Consider the following 18,812-nt stretch of genomic DNA (forward strand, 5'->3'; position numbering starts at 1 on the left):
TACAGTTGGCAGGGTCAGGATTAGACTTCCTAAATAACTTGGTTGCTACACTACAGTATTACTCAAGTATCACATGCACCACAGAGGTTATCAGGCTGATATATGGGCAAAAGGTATGTCAAGGTGACTGACATCAGAAGGCATACTTCAGTAGGGCAATGGGAGGTGTAGTGAATGTGAATAGCTTCCAAATTATTAATTTCCACGCACACATAGATACAGGTTTGCCAGTAGTGACATGCATGGGTTAATTGCTTCACATGTTTGTAGTGGTTGACTCTGCCAGAAGGCTGTAAAAGGCTATGCAAAGGGTATACCTTGGCATCAGGCCACATGACAATGGGATGCAGTGTGGCTCAGGGGTGTAGTCTCTGGATTGGCCCACACAGGTGGGTATTGTATTCACCATCCAGTCATCTGGATTACTACTGTGGGAGGCCAGTGCTGTGCAATGCTTGTCATGCATGTGTTCTATATGCCATAACATGGACAGTGTCTGGGATGTGCATATGTCCCACATGCATGTTCTGTGACATGTGGAAGTATACCTGGGGTGTCTGGGGCATGTTGTGTGGACAGATTGTTATCATCTGATGTGGCATTCCTGATCTCATGTGGTGAGAACTGGCAGTGGAACTCAGGTTGATCCTACACCTACATTGACAGCATGATACAGGTATGCACTGGTGTTAGTGGCATCTGTCCATACAGGGCATGTGTATAAGGCATGGAATTTCCTTTGTGGGTTACATTTGCTGACTCTACAGTTGTTGCAGGCGTCCAGTGGGGAACATAGCAAATGACCATTGTATGCAATTATTTGCCTATTGTATGGTTGGAACAGGGTGCCATGTCCTTTGTAGTCCACTGTGATCACACCATGGTTACTATCTGTGGGCAGTATGCAGGGAACTACCAACATAGTGGTTGTTGCCTAGCCAAGTTTGTTTGTGTATGAGACATGGGTGGAGAGTGTTCTCTGGATAATACAAGGGTTGCCTATATTGTTCCCCAATCCATAAATTCACATGTAGGGGTATCGGTTGTCTACACCAGACTCTCTGCTGATTGACATTTCTTGTCCTTGTAAGGTGGACATTGTGACATATAATAGGTCCTCCATATAAGAAATATGCAAAATCCACCCCACAATGAATCCTGTTAGTACACAATCACAGCTGCATCTACATAGGATACTGATGACAAACACACACATACACACACACACGCACACACACACATACACACACACACACACACACACACACACACACACACACACACACACACACACACACACACACACACACACACACACACACACACACACACACATACACACACACACACACACACACACACACACACACACACACACACACACACACAAACACACACACAAACACACACACACACAGAGTCTCACAGTTACTATGTCTGTGGTTAGAACTCCTACCTCACTAGTACATCACACTATAGCATTATACAGTTATAGCATGCGCCACAGAGCTTACAGGGACAGGCCTTCACCAATGGTGTATTTCAATGTGAATGACATAAGTAGGCTTAACAAAGTAAGGCAATGGAAAGTGTAGTGACAGTGAATGGGCTCAAAAGCATTGATCCCTACACAGACAGACACACATGCAGAGTTTTACAATTGCCATGTCTGGGATTAGAACTCCTACCTAACTAATGCATCACATTATTGCATTATGCAGTTATAACACACAACATGGAGCTTACCGGGCTATTCTTTCACCAAATGTGTATTTCAAAGTGAATGACATCAGCAGGCTTGCCAAAGTAGGGCAATTTAAAGTCTAGTGACTATGAATGGCCTCAAAAGCATTGATCCCTAAACAGACAAACAAGCACACACACACACACACACACACACACACACACACACACACACACACACACACACACACACACACACACACACACACACAGTTTCACATTTGCCATGCCTGGAATTAGAACTCCTACCTACCTAGTACATCACACTACAGTATTATGCAGTTATAGCATGCACCACGGATCTTATAGGGCTATGTCTTTCCCAAAGGTGTATTTCAAGGTGAATGACATCAGCAGGCTTGCCAAAGTAGGGTAATGGAAAGTGTAGTGACTGTGAATGGCCACAAAAGCATTGATCCCTACAGACCTACACACACACACACACACACACACACACACACACACACGCACACACACACACACACACACACACACACACACACACACACACACACACACACACACACACACACAAAACCAAACACACACAGTCTCCATGTCTGGAATTAGAACTCCTACCTAACTAGTACATCACACTAGCATTATGCAGTTATAGCACGCGCCATGGAGCTTATAGGGCTACTCCTTTACCAAAGGAGTATTTCAAGGTGAATGCCATCAGCAGGTTTGCCAAAGTAGGGCAATGGGGAGTGCAGTGTGTGTAAATGGCCGATAAACCATTCACCTGGAAGCACACACACAACACTCAGTCACACACAGGTTTACATTTAACAGGAATGTGTATACAACTGCTAGATGAATACTGACTTGTACAGTCATGTTACGCAGTTATCACAAGCACCACAGATACTATAGTGCTGAGGGATACCAGAAGCCAATGTCTACAGTGATTGACATTTGCAGATCATGTGGTTGTAGCCAATTGGATATATGCTGGGTGGGATAGGCCTCATGATGGGAAGCTCTTTGTCACTGTCTGTCACTCTCTTCCACACATTTATGTATGTGTAAATTTGGCCTATTATAGCATGTTGTCCTTGGATATATGTGTGTATTCCTATCTGATGGATGTGCATAGCATGACTGGTGTGCAATGTAGAGTGTGTGCACAAACATCTGTGACTGTCAGATATGTATAGTCCACTGTTGTTGCCAGACATGGGCTTCATTTCTGCAAGTGTGAGCATGCCCAGTATAACCTTCTGTATTGAATGTGTGAATCCATTCCAGGTAGGTTGTAATCCAGTGCAGGCTTTTCTGGTCTACACATACAGCTAGCAACCTGTTTCTGCAGAATATCTGTAGATCAGTTGACAATATGAGGTCACAATGGGCAAAGGATAGTGGGTTACTGCAAGTAATTGTGTCTGTGCTGCTTCTGCTACATGGTTTGATGTTAGCAGAGATATTCAGACATATGTACTGTTTTACACTATGATGTTTTATGTCATCAACTGCTGACAGGTATACATATTTGCTTGCAGTAATTTCCTGGGGAACACAGGATGAATGAAGCTGTGTCCAGTATTGTGGTCTGCAGCCTACATATTCTTGCACAATCATGCCATTCTGGAGGGGGAGCTGCAGACAATTGCTGATGGGTCTGTGTAAATGGTTCAGCACCTTGGTACTGTGGTAGCTGAGGACCCCATACTTGTACATCCAGCGACGTGACAGTATGGCCATATCCTGCTGTGGCCATACCTCACAGCTGTACAGATTCACACAGGTTACCCAGAGGCAGGGCTCATATTTCTGGTCATTACCATTTCACACTGTGGTGTATGAGCAGGTTTGTAGCCACCTATTCCTGTGTTTGCAGGCAGGGATAGTATGTGCACACAGTTGAGTTTCAGACTTCACACACTCCATGGCGTCCGTGCTTCTACCCCCTCTGTTATTTTATCCTCTTTGAACATTATGCAAATGTTATCTGATAAATATCCCTATAGTTATCACTTCATCCCAGCAGTATTTAGGGGTTTGACACAGTTCATGCAGTGGGACATGGTGGACATGCTACTGGGATTGTCAACGTGGCCTTGCATTTGGGTTCTGTGGACTATGTTATGTTGTTATTTGGGAGTCCATGAGATAACATACATTGGCAGTACGGGTGAGACACAGGCCTTTGACAGAGGACTGTAGGGCATTTGGTAGTGATGCAGGCCATCTGTAGCAAGCCGGTGCATTGTGTCACTCCTACAGTCCCAGACTGCAAGCCACTATATTCCCCCTGGGGTGACAGGGTAGGTGTGCAAGGTGTTAATGTCAATAGTTTCTGTCCTTATTAATTCATTGGTGTGGATGCTGTCAGGGTGCTGCTTTCAGCTAGGGACACACCTGCATGGGACACCTCTTCAGCTTGCTGCATTCTGTGGCTATTCCGATACAAAGGTGGGGGTCATATTGTATTCATTCCCAACAGCAGGGATTAGACCTGTAGGGTACCTGTAGCTGATGGTGGGGTGAGCTGGGTCCATGTGTGCTATGGAAGCTACTTGCAGCTGACTCACAGATATACGTGGGGCATTCCACTTATGCTGGCTTGTGCAGGGACATCAGCAGTTTCTCAGTACTTCATACCTGTGCCTTTTGTGGTTTGCCAGTGTTTGGCCAGATGACGTCAGTATTCCATACTACACAACCAGCTAATGTGCTACTAACCTGTATGTACAATTCCAAAGGTGTTTCCATTTGACAGTAACATATTATACACTGTCTGTTTAGGGTACTTCCACCTGTGTACTGTTTGTATGTCTGGGCCCACATTCATGCCATGTCCGTCTTTCAGATGGTGACAGATATTGCATACAAACAATTAGTATGGATTACTGCTGGAATGTGTCTTGCTGGGATGCATTCTGTTTGTCACTGCAGTTGTGAGAACTTGGCCCTGTCATCAAAAGTACTGGCCATTGGCCACCACGACACAACCCACCATGCCTACATGCCGACCACTTTCACACAATATACAACACACAACAACCTAACACACACAGTCCTGCATATTGTACATGTGCTACAATCTATCCTGCTACTTTGGCCAGCTCAGGTAATCTTTTCTCCACTGTCATTATACCTATACATACATGTTACTACATTTCTACATAGGATTGTAGGGGGGGGGCACACCTGACAACTGTACACATTTTCTATGACTGTACTGGTATTTCAGGTACTCCATTTCATTCTGTATTCTGACCTATCATGCAGACTAGAGGCATATCAGTGTACTACAGTTCTTAGGTTTTATTGACCTACATTTCAGTTTCACACTTCTTACCCTTCAGAACTAACATCCCACTGCCTGACCTGTTGCAGTCTGTCTGTGTAGGTCTAGAGGGGGCTGCAATCAGAGGCTTTGTCACAGCCTTTCTTTGTGTTTGTCTAAACCTGTCCTGCTTGCTGAGACTGTTGTTGGGTATGTGAACCTCACTGACATGCATGTGTGTGTCCTATGGACACACATTTGGCCCACCACATGTCCTGCAGTGGGTTTTGTCACCTTGTCTAGTACGGCCTACTATGTTGACACCAGTATCTGTTAAGGATTTCATGCTGCCAATATAGGTGTCTACTATCTGCTGGCATCCCATTCAGTCACCTGATTCCCTAACATACTCACATCCATACCACAGATACAGGTAGCAGAACATACTACTCCATTCAGCAATTGATAGTGAGCGTGACTTACCTTGTGGCTGTGCCAGTAGTGAGGATGGTGCTGGAGGTCTGACTATGTCGGATGCACATAGTACATTCCCTATACATGGTTAAGCACAGCTAGTGTCATGTTTGGCATCCCTTTTATTGTATGTGTGAGTCAGAGTGAGGTGTGATTCCCTGGGTTCCTACCGTGTAAGTGTATGTGCTATGCATTGCCTCTTTGCCAAGGCCTGGGTATACTGAGCATGTCTCCTTCTGCTTACTGGAGCAGGCTCAGGTTGTTCCTCCTCCAAGTCACTCTGTGCCTGTGCAGGCCTTGGCAATAGTGGGGGGCTGTGTGGCCCTGCCCCATGCTGTTCCTGCTGCAGCTGTTTCCATAGGATCATATTGTGTAGCATGGCACATACAATGACATTTTGGGTACATGTAGCTGGTGAGTACTGCAAGGCTCTACTGGATATGTCCAGGCACCGTAACCGTAACTTGAGCATCTGAAACCCATGCTCTATTATGATTCTGGTATGTGCATGTGCCTCATTATGGAGTTCTTGTTCGGGTGTATGTGCATTCCTGATGGGTGTCATCAGCCACGGCTCTGTGCATAACCAGCATCCCCCACTAGGTGGCCATATAGGATGTCCCCATTGGCAAATCTCTGGTACAACTGTGTCATATGCCAGATGTGGGAGTCGTGATAGCTTTCAGGGCTGCCAGCACACACATTCATTCTAATGTGCTGGGCATCGCACATGACCTGGCAGTTGATGGAAAGGAAGCTCTTGCTTTTTATGTAGACTCTACCCTGCATGCCAGGTGGTGCTTTGATGTGTATGTGCATGCAGTCTATAGCACCCATTACCTCAGGGTATTCTGCTATTTGGTGGAAGAGACGCATATTGCTGGTCAATGCCTCATGTGTGCTGAGGAAATATATGTGCTCACCGGCATGTGCTGACATGGCATCCAGGAACTGGTGGAGTACCCTGGATGCTGATGCCTGTGAGATTTCCGTGATATCCCCAGTTGGCCTTTGGAAGATACCTGTGGCTAGTATTCTTAAGCCTATACATACCTTGGTATCCAATGGGATGAGTTCCCCTCTGTTGGTTCTGTGTGTGAGGCGTGGCTGGCACAGCTCAACAATTTGCTGTAGGATGTCCCTGTCCACCGTATAGCACCACACTATCTCCAGCTCATGTAGGCCCTGGTAGGTTACCCTGGGTCTGGACACTCTTCTCCTTCTCCTTACAGTGGATTGGTCATCAGCATTCTCATCCTCACCACACTTAGCCTCTTCCACGTGTTGATTTATGAGAGCAACAGCAGCCCCTATCATTTTCTTGCTTTTGTTAGGTAAAATTTCCCTGTTTGTGTACACCAGTGGTGTAGAGTTTGTGGGAAAAAACAGAGGGAAAGGTGTTTGCTTAGTTTATAGTAGTGTGCTGTGCTGCTGCCTGTGTAATTGGCTGATTCTGATACATTTCACCTGCCAGCTATACTAGTTCTTCTTGATTACCTTCCTACTGCTGTTTTCCCTTCCCATTGCCTTCCTGTTTAAGCCCTGAGGCGCGACGCGCAAACCCAGTGCTCAGATGTGACTGGAGCTGCTATTTCCTGGTTTACTGTTTTTTTTGTTTAAAACCCGGCGCGCACACCCGTTTAGGCAATGTAAAGTGTGCTTGGCAGCTTCAGACACACCCCCTTCCTTAGCACTGCTAAGCTAAGGGCAAACCCGAGCCACAGAGCTCCAATAAGTTTACAAGATGCCTGACACACCCCTCTATGATGTCAGCTAACTCTTAGGCTTGCACCATGGTTTTCCTGCATATACACAGTTGGGTGCAGGCTAACCATGAGAGGAAATCTGTGATTCAGTATAGTTTACCTCATTTGCATAGAATTGCCTGCTAATGCCTAGTTTCAATTCCACACACACACACACACACACATATAGATATGCCAGAACTTAATGGCAGAACTTGTAATTATGCTCAATAGCACAACAGACTTTGAAATAACTGCACTTTGCAAAAGAAGTCTCTGTAGCACAAGAACATTTTAAAATCACTGTACTTTGCAAAACCACCTTTTATCAGTGTAAGGAATACTTCAAAATGATTGTATTTTGTGAATGAACTGTACGCAGCACAAGAAGCTCAGCATAAGAAACACTTTGAAATGAATGCACTTTGCAAATGAACTTGTTGTCTTCTGCCTGCCATTGACTATAATGGCAAAATTGTGATTTTTGCAGAAAATGCTTTTTTAAAGGTTTTACTTTTATTTTCCATCCAATCCCATTTGTGCACCACTGCCCTACGCATAAATGGCCAAAATTGGCCAAAAAAAAAGTTTTTTTTTTATTTTGCAACTGTTTTTCATGCCAATGGCCATATATTTGGCCATTGGCATGCTTTCCACATTATATGCACCCTTTATTTGGAGCTGTCATGGCTCCATTTTGTAGTTTGCAGAAATGTACTCGGTTACTAACTGAGTACATTTCTGCAGGTTACACTAATCCTGCACAGATGGCTGCCAGCTTCCTGGATCACTAATTCACCTCATTTGCATTGTTTTCACCTGCACATGGGGTGATTAGCATACAGGAGCTGAGTCCTTACAGGAATAGTGCAGGAGCGCTCGTGCAAGTCCCGTGAGCTTGTTACTGGATCTCTCGGTGGCCATTTTGCCTCCAGGAGCTCCTGCACTATTCCTGCATGCCTTGCAGAGCTTGCTGAATCTTGGGGAGTGTCCTCTCAATATATGGCTGTGTGCAAGCTTCATCAAAGGTATTGCAAAAGGTTTTGGAACTATGAACTGGTGTAGTGCTTCTTCTTTGTCTTTATTTACCATGTATACCTGCACATCATTCTTCATATCATAATGTGGGGCTAATCTGTATCTCCCATTGTGGCTAAATTTTCTCCGGTCCTGCTTAAGATACCATCCTCCCAATATGCTTTCTTAAAATGTATATAACGTATCTGCAAACCAGCCGAATCAAGAATACTTTCATCAGTATACTGACATGAAGCGGAGGATACTTCCTTTTCATCTACAAGTATTTTTATTTTTCTACTCTCCTCCCCAAAAAAGGCAACTCATGCCAGTAACTTATCTTCAGTTTTTTTTTGTTTTGACAGTTTCTTTACTTTTACCTTGGAAACTTCTGTCTGTCTTGTCTGTCTATGGAAGTATCTATTGCTGAGAGTCCTGTTTCTGACATATTCTCTGTTTACACCCCCTTTTTTCTGTTAGTATGGTTACTGTTATGTTTGTCTGTCTGTCTTCTTTCCATACTGACATCCTTTATTGCTTTTGAAAGTTGTTGTCTTCTGACAAAGATCCATATTGTTATTTAGTTTTTCTTCTTCCATTTCTGCACTGATTTCTTTCATTAGGTTATTAGCTGGGATTTTCTGGTAAGTCTGTGTAATAAGCTTCTGATATCCCTTCAACCAAAGCCAATATTTGTTCCCTTTGAAGTTTTTATACCTATCCCTTTCTTTTTATCAGAGGTTTGAGTTTTTAGTAGTGTGTCAGGTTGCTATTGTACTCCACCATTTTTTTAGATCTGCATTTAGGACTCTGTATTCTTAACAGTGTTCTAGGCTGTAGTCCACCCTCATTTTTTCTAGGGATATAGTCTGGCCACATAATTTAAAACTGTGCTCCCTCTCTCTTAATTTCAACAGTGCCTTGAACTTGAAGGAAGTCCTGACCATTTATGAAACTGTACACTAAATTAGGTATTAAGACTACAGGATGTACTACTTTGCCCAACATAGTTCGACTATCTACATGTGGATCCAAAGGTGGAGGTGTATCCATCTTCATTAAAACCAAATACACTTCGAGACTGGTCAAACAGCATGACTCTCTCGAACTACTCCATGTCCAAGTAACTACTGGGAAAGTACCACACCACATCATTGCTAGCTATAGATCCCCCACCATGAACCAGGATAAGTACACCACCTACCTTAATTTACTGGAATCCCTCACTACACAGCCCAACACCTTAGTCATGGGAGATTTCAAATATTCTTACATAGACTGGGGGACATACATGAGCAAAAAAACTCTTGCCCAGAGGTTTCTGTACCTTGTTAACAGAAATGCTCTGGAACAGATAGTTTGCACCCCCCACTAGAGGCTCTAATGTTCTGGACATAGTACTCACCAAAGGGGGGTCACTGTACTTCCCTATGCGTGATGCCCTCCCTGGTTAGGTCATAGCACAAACCAGTCTTGTTTAAAGTAACTACTAGAACTGACACCTTCACAGGAACAAAATGATAAAAATCTTCACCACAGCTAACTACAGTATACTAAGCAATGATATAAAAAGCTTCATACCACCCACAATTGCAGGCATCATTGATCACTATGCAGAAGTGTACACAAATGCCTTGTACAAACACTTAAGTGACTGCATAAACTCTGCTGTGCCTGTCCGGATCAAAAGCATGTCTTCCTGTAAAAACAAGCCACCGTGGTGCACTTCACGTGTAACCAGATTATATTACAAAAGGAAGAAACTGTTGTCCAAAAGCAAGAGGGATGTCATTCTGCATAGGAAGAGTGCCCTCTGAAGCCTAATGGGAAAATCAGAAATCTTGTAAGGTCTTCTAAAGCAAATTATGAAACTAAATTCACATCCCTAGCCAAAGAATCATAAGGCATTCTTTAACTACGTCTGAAGTCTAAAAGGGAATGCCCAGTTATGTGCCAAACTGGTTGTAGATGGTGGCACTCATACTACACTGGAAGATATTGCCAACCTACTAGCTAAAAGATTCAGTGCAAATTTCAACCTCCATCCCCTCGTACCATATCCAAAGCATTATTGACATCAGCCCTCTGCCTAGTATCTCTAGAGATCAGGAAATCTCTGCATCCACCAATGCCAAAAAACACGGTTTCAGTGGGACCAGATAATATCCCAATTTGTGTACTAAACAAACTAAAACAAAACCTAGCAGACCCACTTGGCATTCTCTTTAATAATAGCTTGAGAGCTGGCTACATTCTTGCAGAATGGAGAATAGCAACAGTAAATCCCTGCACAAAGGAGGGCCACCAACTGACTCTGGGAACTACAGACCCATAAGTCTAACCAGCCTCATCTGCAAGGCCATGGAAAGAATTATCATGGACCTTATCAACAAGGACATAGGTGACCTTCAAACATTGGACCAAACCCAGTATGACTTCATTAAGGGTAGATCATGGTTATTAAACCGGGTAGACTTCTTTGAGAATGTCACCAAAGCTGTGGACGAAGGTAAGACAGTGCATTCAGCCTATCTCGACCTTGCCAAGGCTTTTGACACAATTCCTCACTCCGACTCAAAGAGAAACTCTCCCAGATAGGGATTACCTCTTACATTACTACTATATGGGTAGCCAATTGGCTCACTGACTTGTTACTCCACCTCCACCAGCAGACCCATCACCAGTAGAGTACCACAGGAGTCTATGCTGTGTTTCTTACTGTTTGGCATCTATTTCTCAGAAGTCCAGGCCAAAGTAGACATCCTTTGGCTCACCAAGTACACCGATGATTGCAAATGGGGTGCATTCATTGAGTACCCCAATGGTGTCAACATATTGCAAGAAGGGCTAACACAAATAAAGGACTGGTTCCAAAGCCTTGGTCTAAACCTAAATGCAAAACATGCATTATTATTCCCTTTGGCAAAACTGAATTCCCTACAAATTATAATATTGACAGCAACCCCTCCCCGAGTTCTAATCCAGTGGTGCGAGACTTGGGAATATAGGTTGATAGAAATCTGAACTTTGACCACCAAATTTCCACAGTGGTAAGGAAAGCCTTCTATGTAGTGCACCTCATAAGCAAGGGCATAGCATCCATGTCAAGGGATGCTATAACTCCGCTGTACTTGACCCTCATCAGACCAATAATAGAGTATAATGCACCCTTTTGCATGTACCTCACCAGACACCTGCAGCAGCTGGAGAGACCTCAGAGGTTTGGCACTAAGAAAATACAGGGACTCCAAGCCATGACCTACGTGGACAAGCTGAAAGCCCTGTCACTTTAATCTGTATCTTATAGACTGCTGAGAGGTGACTTGTGCCTGGCCTATAGGGCAATCTCCAACCTTGCCCTAATGGAAATGTTGCACATCCGTAAGTCAAATGGCTTAAGAGTCACCCACTCTATGGATATCAACCTATCTTGTGACATTAACAGATCATGCTGGAGAGACAGATACGTCTCCCAGAGACTCCTGCTGCTCTGGAATAGCCTCCCTATTTACATAAAACATCTCTTCACTGACCCTGTTCAAATGCAACCTAGATAATTGGATGGGAGACTGCAAATTTGCCCCTGCAGTTGCACCCATGTCCCTCATGGACAAGGGTAGCTGGTGTTGATCACAGAATATCTCTGTTCATAAATTTGTTCTACGAGCTACCAAAAAAAGAACCAATGGTGATACTTGCAATTGACATGGCTAGGCTTGTAAAGGCTCTATGGCCACTAGCCTAGTAACCTCCAATGAACCTACGTGTTATAGGATTGTCTTTTATTTCTCTATGAATGCATAATACTTCCCACCTTCCACTTGCCACATATTTTATGTTTGCAGACATGAGGTTCTTAGTAAGTATGATCATGATCTCATAAACTAGTAGCCCTTTCTTTCCTTTGCTTTAGTACTGTGTTTGTTATTAATTTAGTAGTGGTATAAGCTACAATACAGTGATTCTACTTCTCTAACTGTTACTTTCTCACATTCCTTTGTGGCATTTTCATTATCAATATCATGGAATTATATCACATTTTTGATAGGCACAGCAGTTCCCTTTTTATTACCAGCAGGTGCAGAGTTCTTATTAATAGTTCAGCAATATTTATCAATATGCCCCTTCTTCTCACATTTCAAACATACTATTTCAGTTATTTTCAGTTTTTGTGTGTTTACAGGCTTACACATTTTTAGTTACAAGTTTAAGTTATTGAAGCTTCATAACGTAGCATATCCAATTTATCGGTACTCTCAGCCTCACTCTGAAAATCTCATTTATGTAAATTACTTGGGAATGCCCTTCTGATTTCATGAATTGCTAGAATGTCGTCCATTTTAGTTGTACTCCTTATGTCTGGTTCTAGCCACATGTTTAAAACATGCTTTATTTACATCAGGCATTTCGCTCTTACCATTTTCCTTGCATTATATGTCCAGATATGAAATTTCATTGCTTGTATTTTAGAAGACTCATTTGCCTTCACTAACGACTCTGGTTTTTGCTTTTGATAGTATACGTAGTCAGTATATTCCATGTCCATGTGGACTTTGAGCTGTGCAGATAAAATATTGCCATTTGGCTCAATTCTTTTGGGTGACACTCTCTTCAAAATAAAAGCATATTCTCCAATGTCAATATACCTGCCCAGTTTCTTTAGCGATAGGGTTGTCTTTGGTGTGGTCAGTATTGCGGCTATGAAACACATCTGTTCCCGAAGCCTGACCAAACGTTTATCAGTAGCTTCACTCCAGTCCTGAAAAAATGTATACATATTTGTGCTGTTCTGCATCAAAGTCTCTATGAGTTTTTCAGTTTTGTAAGGTATAAGAGCTCAAACACTGTGAAACAAATAGCCAGTTCTCTTTCTGTCTTTTATTGGTAGATTAAACACTTAAAATAGCACAATTTCTCTCTTTCTCAGTGTGGTAATTAACACAGAAATGTTTACACTGTGCTGGGATGCAGGAACAGATTAACACAGAAATGTTTGCACTGTGCTGGGATGCAGAAATAGAAAATGAATGTAGTTTGGTATAAATTGTCAAAACCACTCATACCAAAACCACCAATATAGTATATGGCACACATCAAGGCATTTTCTTGAGTTAAATAGCAATTTACTTACAGTAAAGGATCTAAAACAACGTTCATTTTAACTTGAAATGAAAAACAAGCATACTTTTGTTTTAACCTATTTCTCATTACTTAGAGTCCAAGTCCATTTAATGTCTTTCAAAATAACATAAACATTTCTTACAATCTACATCTATGGTACTCCAGCTTAGGTCAAGCTGCCTTGTACCTCCCAAATACATCCACAAGCACTGTCTATGAATTTATTTGAATAAATCAATCGGCAAGTTCCTGGTATCCCTTTGAGTACATCTGTGAGCAGATTTCTGGTATTCCACAGTTTCCACAGTTTATTCTGATCAAGCCCCCCCCCCCCATCTCCATCTTGGTTACAAATCACTCTTTATGACAGGCAAACATGTTTAATCTTATATTTTAACTACAGCCTTTCAGTTGTTCCACATTAACTATGTTGTTACATGCTTTTGGTACAGTTTCACATTGAGTTTATATACATCTATTAGGCTCTTTCTGCAATATATAGAATATACAGCACATCAAAACACATTTCAGATCTCTGAAAGAGAAACTATACCCACTGTATATATTTATATATAAAGTCATGTTGTTACACAATGCACCATCAAGACCCCTGAGAATGCTGTTGCATTTGATATGACTTGAGAGTGAGGTATAGCCAGAAAAAGAAATGAAAATAATAAATATGCTGAGTCATTTCTATTTGCTAGGGCATCAGGAAGATCTGGTTTGTGATGAACTCAAAACTTATATACACGATTCCACAGCTGAGGGAGAAATGAGGTTTTGAGTTCACACATGACCATCAGTGGTTCAACTGTCTAATGTCACAGATTATGCCTCTCTGTTTCTTACTCTTTACTCCGGCTGTCATCACCTTGACACACTAACTGTACAGTCTGTAAAAGGCAAGTATATACCTGACTTAATGACTTAATGAGGTGTACTCATGCATATGCAATATTTATTGCTCTGTGGTTATGAATGACCAATGAAATGCATGAACAACTTTTGTATGAGTAACATGTATGCAGCATGTGGATTTGGAGTACATCAGAATTCACATGGTATACTGTAACAATGCACATGGTACTAGCATGTGTAAAGTGGGTATGCACAGATCCAGTATTAAAAGGACTATAATTAAATCAGTTGCGCTATGAACCTTGCAATACCCATGATAACATGCAGTGTTAGATGCTGCTTTTGATGTATTATGCTCAGCACTGGACACTGCACAGTGGTGTTCACAATAAAGCAGCTATGTTCAGGACTGGCATGTACTGCACACACAGTGCTACAGTTTATAAGCAGTACATGTAGCCAGTGGCTGTGTAGCAGCACCATTTCTGCTTTCCCATGCTTCCCTCTGCTTCCATGTCCCACTCACAAAATCACATCTTATAAAATGATGGGAGCCCATTCTCAGAAATCTACAAGGAAGGCCCATGTACCTATCCCAGGTGAGAGGAAGACACCAACATTCATTGGCCATGCCCACCCCTATGCTTATCCGCTGCTTAGCTGTACATCACTACCATATGGTTCTTCATAGTGTTAGAACATGGGTCATTTACCATATGGGAGAGCAATGTTGTAGAAACTATGCAGTCCTTCACTACAGGGATTCCAAGAGGCTGGTGTGTTGCACAGAAAGATCCTCCTTTGTAAATGCTTTGTGATATAGATTAAATCATATTAGGGGACCACAGTATCCAACTGAAGCAAGACATGAGACTGCATGAATGCTACTAAGACTGAATAGTGTTAAGGCATGGATTTTGTTATTGTGGGTTCTTGTGCAGTCCCAGAAAAGCACTTTTGATATGTCTCTGAGCACTGTTGGCTACAATCCTTCCTGTCCACTTTATTCTAGTTTTCAAAATGTCCCTGTTTCTCCAGTTTACAAATTGGACTCCTCTGGCTGTCATTCTTTTAGTTACAAGACCTAGTGTTTTGGAATCATCTTCCTGTTTGGCTGCAGAAATAACTACGATAGCAGGTCAAGAGTTTTCTAAAAACATATTTGTTTGAGCTTGCTTACTCATGAATGCTTATTGCAATTTATGTTGTATGCTTTATATTCTGCTGATTTGTACAGCTGTTGGGCTAAGGTGCTTAAATAAATTTGAACCTAAACTTATTATGTTGCTAAAAAAACTGTCCTCAAGCACCCAACATGTTGTAGTGTGTATAGGTGTAACACTAATAATGCTATGCACAAAGCTAAGGGCACAGATCCTTGGCACTGGACAGCCATGCTGTAAACTGCATAGGCATAAAGCTAGTAACAACATTATGCTGGATGAACAGGTGAAGGTACCCATGTTCACTGCAGTGCAGGCTCTGAAGGTATTGCACTTGAGTTGGTATGCCCAGTACAGGGTGTTTATTTGTGGGGGCTACACCCAATGCAATGTTGGATGCACAGGTATACATGCACCCATTAAACTGTATCATCTGTAGTCTTGCTATTGCCTGCAGTATTGTCAATGTGATGAATCAATAACCTTCCCTCTCAGCTCTTCAAGTGAAGATAAAAAAAAAAAAAGGCACTTCACAATAATAAGCTGTAATTGATCGGCATATTATAGTTCAGTCTATGCACCCTCTCATCAAAAAAACAAATAAAACACAAAAAAATGGTTGGGACTTTCCTTCTATTGGCACACCAACCAACTGCCCAGATGCATGCTACCCTCCCTCTAGCCTCAGCCATTCAGATTCCATTTCTGTGCCTTCCCCCAACCTTCCTTTAACATATTTTATTTAAAAAGAAAAACATTCTTTTAAACTGTAGCATACAGTTGTTACAGTTTATAGTGCTCTTGTTTTAGTTAAAAAAGCACATTTCTTTTTAAACTGTTGCAAACAGTTGCTACGGTTTATATCCTGCCTTCACGGAGAGCTAGAGTGCTCAAGTTTTAGTTAAACAAAATCGATTTTTTTTTCTTTTACTTTTAAACTGTAGCCAACTTTTTGCTAAAATTTAGCAAGCAGTTGCTACAGTTTCAACCACACATAGAGTGGTACATTGAAGAGTGATCCGGATTGGCTGATCGCGTCCCACAACACTTTGCACTTGGGCTGTTGCCCCTCTCATCTCCCCCGCCACTATGTTACTGTATACAAGTATGTCTGGTCTACCTGTGTCCATTTCATTCTAGAGTTCATGGGTGGGGTGGTAATGAGAGCTTATACAGTGCTAGACATATCTGTGTGATCTTCTTAAATGGCACATGTACTACCTACAGCATGGTATGTGCTTGCAGCACACCAGAATCATTTTGCAATGTTCAACTAGCTAATAGTGGCACATAAAGTCCTTTACTAACCAGAAAATACACCTGCACTAAAAAATATTATCAGCCCCTTCACCAGCACCTGGCCACTGCGATCATCCACTAGACTCCTAGTTCAAATATAGAAATCCAACTACTCAGCTGGGGACTCTCTGTTTGTCACCTCTGCTTGAAAAACATGGAACAGACTCCCAGCTGACTTGACCCTAGAACCCTCACTAACTCAATTCAAAAACAAACTCAAGAAATACTTCAAAACTCATTGGTTATGTCCTTGCACTAACCCTGACTAGTGACCTCTCTATTACATAGGTGCCTTACCTTCAACTACTTCTAACTTTTTACTACCACACCATTTCAGGAAGGGTCAATTGTATAACTGCTGCTCAATGTGTCTTAAACCTGAATGTAATTTTATGTATATATAAGTTTGAAAATAATATGTTTTATAGTGTTTTATAATAAGTTAGTACTATATGTGCTAAATGATGGTATTGCCTATGACTGTAATCTGCTTGAAACTAGCATTTACTAAATATTCAATGTGTATTATTTTATTGGAGCTTTTCTCCCCGGACCTCCACTGGAAATGGACATATATCCAGTCAGACTATCCCGGCCCACAAATGTAAAATATAATAAAATAAATAAATAAATGTTCTTGTTGTTTCACTTTCAGATCAACATCATATCTGCATGCTAGAACACTAGCATTGGTCATTGCATCTCAGCCATGTATTTTGTTTTGCTGATAGTGTAATGTGTTCAACAGCAACATATCTGTCCTTGGGGTCATATACACAAGTAGGCTGTGGTAGCTTTGTGAATGCTGCATTCATTGAAATGACAGCATCTCACTTTTATTGATGTAATGCCTCTACAACTGGGTACTGTGGATTTATACACTTCCACAAGCTGTGAACAAAGCATGTCATAGTTTTGAGTGTGACACACCATTAACTTGATTCTCTGCCCATTCCACACTTGTGTGACTTTGATTGCCTGAGGGTGAATTGGAAAGAATGTGCATCTACATTACATCTCTCCCTGTCATTCTTTTCTTGTATCTTTCGAAGTTCTAGGGATGGGTACATCAGCTACTAACAGAGTCAGGTGGTGTGGTAGAAGGAGAAATCACAATATGTTTGTCACAGTTGTATGAGGTTCATTGCCAAGTCTGATAAGAAAAAAAATAATTCATACATATATAAGATAGAAGGAGAAGTTAATATGATTCATCCTCTGCTGCACTGTTCAGTCTAAAAACTGTTATATATGCTAAAGTTGTGGTAGGTGTAGGAAATTCGTTAGCAGGTAGCAGACTGAAGAGGAAGTTTAAGAAGTTTTGGAGGAACTAGTTTGTGGTGGGAAAATAAAATATGAAAAAGAAAATTTGTTGTTTGTTAGTTAAAATATAAGAATATGGGGGCTAAAAGAAAGAATCTTAAAAAAAAAGATGACTATGGTTCCAAGAAATTGTTTAAATGTATTTCGGTACAGGGTGAAATAAATCAGGAAGGTCAGGATGAGAGACTTATCCTCCAGTCTGTCTCTACTGTAGCCTTGCCTGTAACAGTTTTTGGCGCTCAGTTCCATTTGATGACTATTTTTCTGTTCCTTCTCCACTCTGGCCTCAGGGGGTGCCAAATAAGTGGCTTGCATGGGACACTTGACAGGCTAAAAAACAAAAAAACAATGGCAAGGGACAACAAGCACTGCAGAAAAAGCCTCCAAAACTGTTTATTGAACCAAGTTGAGGTAGCGCTTTCGTATAGAGTAGTATCTGCACTTCTTTAGACTAAAAAAAATCACAAATGCGGACTCTTAAATAACATCCCCTAAGTTAATAACCCCACTTAATATAAATCACATGACCAGATTAGAATAAATAATCAATTAGCTTACAAAAAATGTTCAGTTCATTCTTTAAAAATTAATAAACTCATTCTTTTTCTAAAATTTATATATAAATACTGTAACGAATACACATATAAAATGCATATAAAATACATATAAACATCATATAAAAATTAAACCCTATCTCATTAAGCTCCTTAATTTTAATATACATGCTATTGAACACACATCAATGATGCCTGGATACCTAAAGGCATAAAACCTAAGCTGCCATAAAAGCTTGCATCTTTCCAACCACAAAGAAATTGGTCCACCCCTTAT

Source organism: Protopterus annectens, chromosome 1.part1, assembly GCF_019279795.1.
Source record: "Protopterus annectens isolate FY-2018-M chromosome 1.part1, PAN1.0, whole genome shotgun sequence".
NCBI classification, from domain to species: domain Eukaryota; kingdom Metazoa; phylum Chordata; order Ceratodontiformes; family Protopteridae; genus Protopterus; species Protopterus annectens.